Source organism: the organism of the source record quoted next, unplaced genomic scaffold (assembly GCF_019419815.1).
Source record: "Pyrus x bretschneideri cultivar Hongxiangsu unplaced genomic scaffold, Pyrus_bretschneideri_v1 Contig43, whole genome shotgun sequence".
NCBI classification, from domain to species: Eukaryota; Viridiplantae; Streptophyta; class Magnoliopsida; order Rosales; family Rosaceae; genus Pyrus; species Pyrus x bretschneideri.
This window is the reverse complement of record NW_025999757.1, coordinates 589,305-601,675: the sequence shown is the minus strand read 5'-3', so window position 1 is coordinate 601,675 and position 12,371 is coordinate 589,305.

Genomic DNA, 12,371 nt, shown 5'->3' with positions numbered 1-12,371 from the left:
ATCAAATAGTTAAACAAATTGAATCCACAACTTATGAAACGCAATTAGAAGTAATCAAATCATATCGCAAGCATAAACATGTATTTCGAATCCCCCCCTAGCCAAGGGGGGTTTAGTTCCTCATACGTACAAGACAAAGAGAATTGAAATTAAACATTGAAATCGAGGAAAAGCAACACCTAAAAATTCCAACAACTCAAACTTGAATTGTATGAACGTTTAGGCACTTTTCTCCTCCTCTTCATTGTGGCACAAGGTCTAAGGATAGGTTGATGGTTGGATAGTGTTTTGGAGGGATGGGGAGTGGTGGAAATGGAAGGGGGATGCTGGAAAATGGAAGGGTGCCCACGGCTAAGGAAGGGAGAATGATGTTTTTGTGTTGTGTTGAGGTATGAATGGAGGTGTGGAATTCAAGGGTTTTTATAGGAGGAATGGAGGTGTATATGGCTGTTTGTTTAAGCATGCATGTGGCTGGAATGTGGTGGAAAAACAGCTAGGAAAGTTGGTGGAAAGCTGGAAAGCATGTGGCAATGTGTGTGTATGTGTTGGAATGGTGTGTGTATGCACGGGTTTGGGAAGTTTTTGATGATTTTCTGGCTACATGATGAAGAGTTAATAAATAATGCATGTAGGTGGCTGCAATGATGAAGAGTGAGAGCTGGAAAGGGTATGAAATGCACGGCAAAAAGGGGTTAATGGTGCTGGAATTGTTGATGTGCACGGCAATGCTTCTTTGGTGCTGAAATGGGTGCTGTTTTGCATGCCAAGGGATGTGTGATGAATGATGAAGAGTTGCATGTGCTTAATGATTAAAGGGTGAGGGGATGCAGCTGCAATAATGCAGTGGGAAGGCTGGAAGTGCATGTGAAGGCCACGGCAAGGGTGTTTTCTTGCTGGAAATGCATGTGAATGCATGGCATTTGAAGTGATTGTTGTTGGAAATGAATGTGAAGGCATGTGAGTGGCATCTAGGGTGAATGATGATGAATGCATGTGGATTAAAGAGGGAGAATGTGGTGCAATGATGAAGTGAAATGCTGGAAATGAAGGGGAAAGCTGGAAAGGCAAGGGGAAACTCACGGCAAAGATGTGTTTTGGGTGCATGTGTGTGTGAATGGTAGTTTTGCATGGCTTTGATGAATTGTTTGATTGGGCTAGAGGTTTTGCATGGCTCAAAGGTTTGTTTGATTGGGCTAGGCCCTTTGTTTTATGTCCCAAAGAGCATACAAGGCCTTCAAATTCGTCCAACACTTTGGCTCCAAGCATAAGCTTTCCATTCTAAGCCCAATTTTGCTCCAAAATGCTCCGACATGCACCTTTTTGCCTCCTTAGCCATATTAACCTAGAAACACACGAAAATGGCATAAAGGACTAAAATAACTAAAGAAACACAACGTAAATGCACGAGAACAAGCCAATTAAGTCGCATAAATATGCTCCTATCACAAGGCACATAAGGTTTAAGTTGTGTGACAACTAAAACAATATGGGCAATTAACCCACTAACAATATGGAGGCCATCCATACTTAGAGAGGGAGTGATTTTGGACTTATTACAAGTTTGCCACTTCAATGAAGATAGGTATAAAAGTAACTTTATAGCCTTTTCTTGTGAAGGGTTTTTCTTGGAAAGATGAGAGAACAAATGCTTTCTATTTCTCTCTAAAGGGGTCGGCCATCATGGAAGAACGTTGCTAGCATTTTGTTCTTTCATGGTCACTCATCTTCTTCCTCAACCATCTTTGGTGTCGAAACATAGAGGTCTCCAACCCATTCCTCCATCCATATCCAAGAAGCCATGGAGCCAAGAAGCAAAGTTCCTCATCCATATCCATGGAACCAAGAAGCAAGGAGACAAAGGATAGAAGACCCTCGCATGGGTGAATATCCTTTGCTAAGCAAAGGGGTGCTTCAAAGGTATAAAAGTTTCTCAACTCCTTTCTTTAAGATTTGAGTTGAGTCTTGGTTCACCACAACTACTAGGCTTTGAATTTCATGGTTTAAGTTTTGTTTTAAAGTGCATAGAAACATGCTTTTGCCATTGAATTGTTAAATGCATGTATTATGTTGCTTAACTTAGTTTTTCACAAATTTTCCTTCAAGTGGTATCAAGAGCCTAGGTCTAGTAGTTAGCGAACCCTTTTGGGTTTTATTGTTAATAGTTTGATTTGAATGTTGTAATGGTTACAAGCTTTATTCTTGGTTCTTTGAATGTAAATTTTCTTGAAAATTTGCCATCTCAAATCTTGTAGATGTAGTTCATATATGCATGAATTTTGGAGCTAAAATTTGGTGCCTTTTGTTTGGGGAAATTCGGCGAAATCCATGGGTGAATTTTTTGGGTTCTTGATTGTCATATTAAAGGTGTTTTAAAGTACATTTGGAACCACTAAGTACCCTAGTAATGCTAATATGTTTTTTCACTTAATTTTGAGAGGTTTTGGGGTGTCTTTAGGTGAAAAATGTTCGTGGAGCTCTTATGTGTTTTCATGGATGTTCTTCATTGTTCTTGATGTGCTTTTCATGTTCATAACCAAGAACATAAAGTTTTGGGTGTTTGATTCAAAATTGTTTTTTGATTTGTTTAAAGATTTGTGTTGTAATATTTGATGTAAGATGATTTGCACTATTCACATCACTATTCATTTCAAAACTTTTTCCATGTTTCATGGACATCACCTATCACCTTTTGTTTTTAAACTTGCAAAAAGTGTCTCAACCACACTCCTTCTACCAAAACCGGCCACCCTACTAAAGTAGGGTAGTTTTGGGGCTTTCATGCAATTACATAAAGTTTTGATACTTTTGTGTATTTGCACTTTGACCCAAAAGTTTACATTTTTACATAAAGTCCCAAAATCACTAAAGGACAAATTGTTTTGCTCCTTTAATGAAGTTTTTGTATTTGATGAAATTTTTGGGTTCTAGTTTTAATTACATGAAGTAGTGAACTAATAAGAGTGACTAATAAGAAGTAGAAGATTTATTAGAGAAGAGAAAGTACTTCACATTCGGATCGTGAATAAAGATATAGATCTCTGCGAAATCAGGTAGTACTTACTTCCTCATACTACCAAAGAAATTGGCAAAACAAAGATTGTCTTGACATTCCAATTTGAATGAGGAACTTGATTCCGTCACTATAGTTTTAAGAGATGGATGAATTTTTTATTTGACAAAATATTGTTCTTTATTAATGAATGATTGGATTATTGTAATCCGATTAATTGTCTCTATATCATAGAGATGATGTGGTAGTGTTAACTATTTAGAATATAATGATGCTTAAAACCCAAAAGGTTACAAGGTAGTGACTAACCCTACTGAGTTGTTACACCTCTAAAACATAAATTACAAGTTGGTCATAGATGGATGCTTTGGTTCGTTAATTATTATCAAATACCCGTATATAGGATATATACTTCTAAGACAATATGATTGTCAATTAGAATGTCTTCTAAAATGTTTCATAACTCCATAAGATGAAGTTGGAAAGAAAGATAAGTCTTAATCAAGTTAAGATTTTGGGTTGTCATGCATATGTCAATTGACATAATACATTTTTTCTTAAAGAGCAATGTTTGTATGAGCATTATCTTGTTGGATATCACTTCTATATACCAACTAACAAATGTTGTTTGTTGGATAGTTCATTGTAATCCTACAATAGGATTTGCCCAAGAAGGAGCAAATGAACGAGAGATAGAGCTTAAGGAATGAGTTCTTTGAGAGACAAGATGATACACAACAAATGTAACAACCTAGTTCCTACACCAAGAGCTCCAAGATAGTTGAGAAGAATCTATAAACCATCTCAATTGAATGGTTTGAACTTTAAGACTATGTCATAGAGTTAGGCCTCTTAATTCAAAAGAAATAAGAATGAAGATCATTATGACTAAATTGAGTGTTGTATTACATATACTCAAGGAAATAATATAATATCATTTAACCCGAAATAGTGAAACCTTCATAGCTAATTGGTAGCTTTAAGGTGCAATCAAAGAGATTGGTTGACTTGGAAGAAACCATCTTTGACATAGTCTTGGTTTTAATTAATTCGAAGATTGCTTGCTACAACTAAACGGTAATTCAACGTTTGGACATAGTATGAGTTTCCGAAACCATTATCAAGATAATCTTGATAATATATGTCTAAGACTACGAATCATAAGATGTGTAAGTTGTAGAGATCCATCCATCATGAATCTAAGCAAGCTAGTGGGAGCTATAAGCTTCTCATGTGAAAAAGATCAAATCGTTTGATTTCTCATGAAGATGTAAATGAATCTTTTGTTTACTAGGTTTACAAAAGGTTAGTGGGAGTTAATCACATTCCTAAATTTGAACATATATATGATATTTAATTTTGGAAACAAAAGGAATTCTTCTTCAATAAAATTATGACTTCAAACGTTCTATAATGGTATAATGTATATGGGTGACATAGTCTATATACTTGGGATAGAAATCTATAATAATAGATTTCAAGATATAACTGGATTATCTTAATCCTTATTGACAGACGATAGATGTAGGAAGTTTCTCAAATGATAAACTTCAAATGGAAGGACAATTCCAGTCAGACTGGGAAGTTGCTTTTCTAAAAGGGAATGTACCCTTCAACTCCCAAAGAAATATAATATATAAATAGAATCCTTTATGCATACGCAGAAAGGTGATTTACGTATTTCATATTGTATGAAAAACATTGATATGAGTTGTATCAAGATTGGTATAAGACGATATTAGTGCAAACCCATGATCAGAACCATGGCAACTGTTAAGTGAGTCCTTACGTATTTAAGAAATACTAAAGGATAGATTCCTCAAGAATGAGGAAAATTAGAGTAACGAATGGAAGTGTAAACGTATTAGATTATGAATCTAATATAGTATCCATCATTGGATAGCTCTTCATTATGACTGAAGAGATAATTGGATACTAAAAGTCTAGTGTGTTCCATTATGCATGCAAAATATATCGCCATATAGAAGTTTACAATAATATTGTTTGGATGGGAAGGTTCATGTATAAACACTTCATCTGGTTCCAAATAGAAAGTGTCACTAGTGTACCCATCCTACGACATTAATGGGGCGATAGCTCAAGCCAGGGAATCAAGGCCTCATCAAGATCCGAACATAATTGAGAGACTGAACCACATGATTAAGAATTAGGTATAATGGTGATGCCGTTAATCTCAAGGCTGTTTCGTACACATATCATAAACGTTCATGATCATAGGATTGCCAATTGGGCATTGACGGTCTGTTAAGATCAGTACATATTATGTCTTTTCTCTGGGAGAGTGACTGGTTGATGCGAGAATTATACGCGCACAAATTAAACCCTCTTTTCGTCAATTGTAGTAAGTATGTATAAGTAGGGATCGTTCTGGACCGGGGATTAGGAGGGATTGTTAATCACTTGGATTTTTTGACTTAAAAATGTATAAACAATATAAAACACTAAACTAAATTGATTTCTAACTAATTTGACAATAAAGTAAAGGGGGGATTGTGTTTGGACAATATTAAATTAAATGGAAAAATTGTAATTAAAGGCAAAACGTAAATATGAATGAGATGAAAATGTGGATGATGGAATAGCCAAGGGGTTCATCTCCACACATGTTATACTTGCATATAAAATTGATTCTCAGTTGGTCTTTCGATAAATTATGAAACTCGACACTCCAAGTTAATTAGGTCCGCTTAAATTAACCTTCAAATTTCCCTAGAATCATTGAATTGGATGAATATGCATCGCAAACAAATTATTCCTAACAAGTTCTCTATATGAACAGCATGATAAAGATACAAGTTAGAATCATTACGTTCTTTGGAAATTATAAGCATCGACAAGGCATTTGTAACTATGAAAAGCATGATACTCTTGCCAGGAATTCAATTAACGCGATTGTTTATAAGCAACCTCCACTACTTGTGAATATAAGTTCATAACTATTAGGTGAAATTCACTTATATTCTAGCGTCATATTTATGCATGAAAATTAAGCGCGCATTCTTAATAAACATTCATAAATAAGTTATCAATCAAGCAGTTAAACAAATTGAATCCACAACTTATGAAATTCCAACCAAATATAATCAATTCATATTGCAAGTATAACCATGGTTTCGAATCACCCCCTAGCTAACTAGAGGGATTTAGCCTCTCATGTTCACAAAAAGAGAATTACAAATGAATTTAAACATAAAGCACAAAGGATTGATTACACCTAGAACGCCCAACGAATCCACGTGAATTGGTGCGCGTCGAAGCTCCTCTTTCCTCTTCTCCTTCTGCGGCAGATTGGTTAAATGGTGTTGGTGGATGATTTGCGGGTTTAGGGATGGATTTATGGAGGATTGGTGGTGTAGGAAGGTGTGGCTTGGAATAATGGAGAGAATATGGTGTGTGGAGATGTGTGGTGGTGTAGAATGGAAGAAGGTTGGTATGATGGATTGTATATGGAAGATGGCTGCACGGTTTTTAGGTTATGGAATGCTAAAATTGATGGGAAAAAGCACGGCAATATATTGGGAATTATATGGGAATCAATGGCTGAATAAAGAATGGGAAAATGAATTAGGGTGAATATTATATAATGTGGCTGATTAGAAATAATAGTATATAGTATGATGGTGGCGGCTTATGAGAAGAATAATGGGAAAGAATGGAATGAATGGAAAGTGGGATTTGGGGCTGAATAATTTATGAATGGGAGATGGTAATGGAGGCTACATATGGATGGATGAATGGGAAAAAGGGTAATGCACGGCTTATTAGAATTATGGAGGAATTAGGAGATGGTGCGGATGGTGGAATGGTGAATTAGGTTAGAAAAATGGCATGGTGGAATTAAATGGGATCAATGGTTGAAGGGTTTTATAATGGGAAGTGGACGACTAATGGGAAGTGATTGATATATGGTGGCTTAATAATTAAATGGCAATGGGATCATGGTTTAGCATAAATAATGGGAAGTTATGGGATATGGTAAGGTGGAAGTGCACGGTTTGGTGGATATGAAATGGAAGATAATGGTTTAGGGATAAGAATTAAAAATGAGATGGTGGATGATTAATTGTAGGTTGTTTTTGTAGTGCACGGATTGGGGATAATAAAGAAATGATATGGTGGCTTAATAAGAAAATGGCATGAATATTGTATTTAGGGTGCGGCTTCAACTTATTCATTCCTCTTTCGCTCCAAAAAGCTCCACTTTGCATCTTCTTGCACACTTTGGCCTTATAATCTGAAAATACACAAAAGTGGCCTTAAACACTGAAATAGATAAGTAAACACAACATAAATGCACGAGAACAAGCTAATTAAGTCGCATGAATATGCTCCTATCAAATTCCCCCACACTTAGCTTTTGCTAGTCCTCGAGCAAAACAAACAAAAGAAAGAAAACAAAACGAAACAAACTAACCAAAACCAAAAACTAAACCTTCCAACGTTCGCCTCAGGGATTTCCAATGAAACATGACATGTCAAAATTCATTACTCACATGGCTTTTAGTCTTACTTCCCCTTAAGCACATACTTAATCATAGTCATCATTCACTAGTTCGCATTTAATCAATTAAGACATATTTTGAATGTAGTAACATGCCTTAGAGAATTCCCTCAATTCCTCACTCGTTATGCACTCAATTTTCACTCAAATTTTCTGACTACACACCCTACACTAGTTATATGTGAGAAGATTGATGTAAACATGAAAGACTAGTACTCACATACGTTATACAAGGAAAGCAATTTCGGGAGTAATTAAACGTGTATGGATATGATCTCATGAATGGGATGCTACTACTTAGATGCGAGAACCAGTGACACCATATGCTCATACCAAATTCAAACTCCACATTTGAAATGCACAACACTCAAGATAGAAGTCAAGGGTTGTAACGGGGCTTGGGGTTTTGGCTAACAAGGGAAGGTAAGGAATAACAAACGTTCTTTAAGCAATAATAAGTAAAGTAATGAAATTAAGACCTAGAATTCCCTTAGAATGCAGAAATCAACTTTTAAACAAATAGGGGAGATTCAAACAACTCTTAGGGCCTAATTCATTGTTTTGGGCCCTTACTTCAACAACCAATACTTTAGAACTCTTTTTCACTTCTTTTCAACTCTTTTTCATTTTTTTTTTTTTTTTAACCGTGCCTATGGCACAAAAACTCACATCCATAATCCTTCCCCCACACTTATTTTCTGCAACACATTAATCAAAAGGAATTCATTGCTTACTATGCTTCAAGAACAAGGGTACGGAAGGTCCTAATCTAGGCTAGGTAAGGATAATGTGGGTTAACAAAGAACATGGGCTAACATGGCTCAATGGGGTTAAACGTAAACACAAAATGAGTTAAGGACACATGGCTATTTGGCGTTTGGTGGTGGTCACTACACAACTTCATCTTGAATACGTGTTATGCAAATCAATGACATGCTTTGAATGAAATTGGCATGAGTTCTAGCATTTGGAACTAAGTGATGAAACGCCTTCTAAGTAGTAACCAAGCAAAGAATAATGAGATCATGCAACGACTTTAGAAAACAATGACGCACAGATTATTACTCTCCAAATAACGTTTAAGCTCAAGTCTCACAGGGATGTAGTGTTAGTTTGAGTTCCTTCCTTCAAGCATGTTACAAAAACTAATTTTTTCTTTTGTGATTACATGTGAATTCGTGAACTATAACTACAACCAAGCATAAACCAAAGAGTCTATCAAACGTCCATCCATGTTTGTAACTTTCTTTAACCGTCATGCAATTAAAAACCAAATCCTCATCATTGCGTTGGAAGGTGACCTACGACACAAACACACAAAAACAACTCTTTTTGGGTTTTTCAAAACAATTTTTTCAAATTTTTATGGGATTTTCGAATTTTTAAGTCAAAACACACTAAAATAGTTTAAAAACATGTTAAAACAGTAAGGAACAACACTTGAAGTTATGGGTGATAAAATCCAACAAATTTTGCATCAACATACTTAGTTACCCCCCCACACTTAAATCAAACATTGTCCTCAATGTTTTAAGCTTAAAACACACCAAATAAAAGAAAACATATAAAACAGCAACTAAACATACTAAACATGGCAGAATGTATCTATCAAAGAGAAGAGTTTTAGAGATGCAAATCTGGTTATGGAGTGTAAATTCCATCTTCTCCTTGGTGATTGCAGTGAGGCTTCATCTTTCTGCCATTTTTTTTTTTTTTTTTTTAAACACTCGGAAATTAATAAACAAGCTTTATTCACTGTATTGGGTTGCCTCCCAAGTAGCGCTTTCTTTTACGTCTTGCAGCCGGACGATGAACCTAATCACTCCAGGATATGTTCACGAATCGGATGAGAACTCCGAGTCATGAACTAGTACCTAAAAAAAAAACAAAACAAATTTAAGAATCTGGAAAAATAAAAACAAACGAAAATAAAACAATCCAAGGGATTAGCAAAGTTGCTAATCCCCGGCAACGGCGCCAAAATTTGATGCGAGAATTATACGCGCACAAATTAAACCCTCTTTTCGTCAATTGTAGTAAGTATGTATAAGTAGGGATCGTTCTGGACCGGGGATTAGGAGGGATTGTTAATCACTTGGATTTTTTGACTTAAAAATGTATAAACAATATAAAACACTAAACTAAATTGATTTCTAACTAATTTGACAATAAAGTAAAGGGGGGATTGTGTTTGGACAATATTAAATTAAATGGAAAAATTGTAATTAAAGGCAAAACGTAAATATGAATGAGATGAAAATGTGGATGATGGAATAGCCAAGGGGTTCATCTCCACACATGTTATACTTGCATATAAAATTGATTCTCAGTTGGTCTTTCGATAAATTATGAAACTCGACACTCCAAGTTAATTAGGTCCGCTTAAATTAACCTTCAAATTTCCCTAGAATCATTGAATTGGATGAATATGCATCGCAAACAAATTATTCCTAACAAGTTCTCTATATGAACAGCATGATAAAGATACAAGTTAGAATCATTACGTTCTTTGGAAATTATAAGCATCGACAAGGCATTTGTAACTATGAAAAGCATGATACTCTTGCCAGGACTTCAATTAACGCGATTGTTTATAAGCAACCTCCACTACTTGTGAATATAAGTTCATAACTATTAGGTGAAATTCACTTATATTCTAGCGTCATATTTATGCATGAAAATTAAGCGCGCATTCTTAATAAACATTCATAAATAAGTTATCAATCAAGCAGTTAAACAAATTGAATCCACAACTTATGAAATTCCAACCAAATATAATCAATTCATATTGCAAGTATAACCATGGTTTCGAATCACCCCCTAGCTAACTAGAGGGATTTAGCCTCTCATGTTCACAAAAAGAGAATTACAAATGAATTTAAACATAAAGCACAAAGGATTGATTACACCTAGAACGCCCAACGAATCCACGTGAATTGGTGCGCGTCGAAGCTCCTCTTTCCTCTTCTCCTTCTGCGGCAGATTGGTTAAATGGTGTTGGTGGATGATTTGCGGGTTTAGGGATGGATTTATGGAGGATTGGTGGTGTAGGAAGGTGTGGCTTGGAATAATGGAGAGAATATGGTGTGTGGAGATGTGTGGTGGTGTAGAATGGAAGAAGGTTGGTATGATGGATTGTATATGGAAGATGGCTGCACGGTTTTTAGGTTATGGAATGCTAAAATTGATGGGAAAAAGCACGGCAATATATTGGGAATTATATGGGAATCAATGGCTGAATAAAGAATGGGAAAATGAATTAGGGTGAATATTATATAATGTGGCTGATTAGAAATAATAGTATATAGTATGATGGTGGCGGCTTATGAGAAGAATAATGGGAAAGAATGGAATGAATGGAAAGTGGGATTTGGGGCTGAATAATTTATGAATGGGAGATGGTAATGGAGGCTACATATGGATGGATGAATGGGAAAAAGGGTAATGCACGGCTTATTAGAATTATGGAGGAATTAGGAGATGGTGCGGATGGTGGAATGGTGAATTAGGTTAGAAAAATGGCATGGTGGAATTAAATGGGATCAATGGTTGAAGGGTTTTATAATGGGAAGTGGACGACTAATGGGAAGTGATTGATATATGGTGGCTTAATAATTAAATGGCAATGGGATCATGGTTTAGCATAAATAATGGGAAGTTATGGGATATGGTAAGGTGGAAGTGCACGGTTTGGTGGATATGAAATGGAAGATAATGGTTTAGGGATAAGAATTAAAAATGAGATGGTGGATGATTAATTGTAGGTTGTTTTTGTAGTGCACGGATTGGGGATAATAAAGAAATGATATGGTGGCTTAATAAGAAAATGGCATGAATATTGTATTTAGGGTGCGGCTTCAACTTATTCATTCCTCTTTCGCTCCAAAAAGCTCCACTTTGCATCTTCTTGCACACTTTGGCCTTATAATCTGAAAATACACAAAAGTGGCCTTAAACACTGAAATAGATAAGTAAACACAACATAAATGCACGAGAACAAGCTAATTAAGTCGCATGAATATGCTCCTATCACTGGTCTCGAGTTATTGGTGTGAATGATACCAAGACAAGCATGTAAGTGCTCAATAAAGAATGAGTCCATTGAATGCGATCAACAAGGAGTTCTCATACTCATGTCACATGGGAACTCAAGGTTAGGATAATGTAAAGTAGTCATTTGACCTAAGGCATCATAGTTTTCTTATGGTTAGGTCCTTGATCTTTGACTATGTCAAAGGCACTCCATCAGAGGCTGTCCACAACATAGTTGGGGTTATGTCACTTAACTATAGAGGCAGATGAATGCACAACAAGGGATTTCTAACTTTCAAACCGTTGAGGGAGAATACTCTAGGATATAATTAAGAATCTCTAGCTAGAGTATGAATGAGATTTAGGAAGTTGTTCCATATCACATTCAAGGTAATCATATAAGTAAGAGAATCACATTGGATAGTAGACATGAATAAACTATCAAACCAAACAATGTGATCAAGAGTATTGTATTACAGAAAAATTGTATTGCATTGTAATCCCAAACTGAATAGGTTCTCCAACCTCTTCTAATTAGCTTGGGTAGCCATGATATACTGCTAGGTGTTACTCATGGTTTGTGGAAGCCCTAAAGGTGTATAATCACTAAAGGGAGAATTGAAAGTAAGTTTCAATTCACAATCGATTAGTAAGTGTTCTAATAGCCCACTGCCTTGCTAAAAGGAACCTAATGGATCGCACACCATGTAAGGTAATGATTGAAGGAAATAATGAAGATGAGTAAGGACAATTAAATAGTTTAATTGTATATTGCAAGGATTAATTAAAAGTTAATTAATCAAGAAT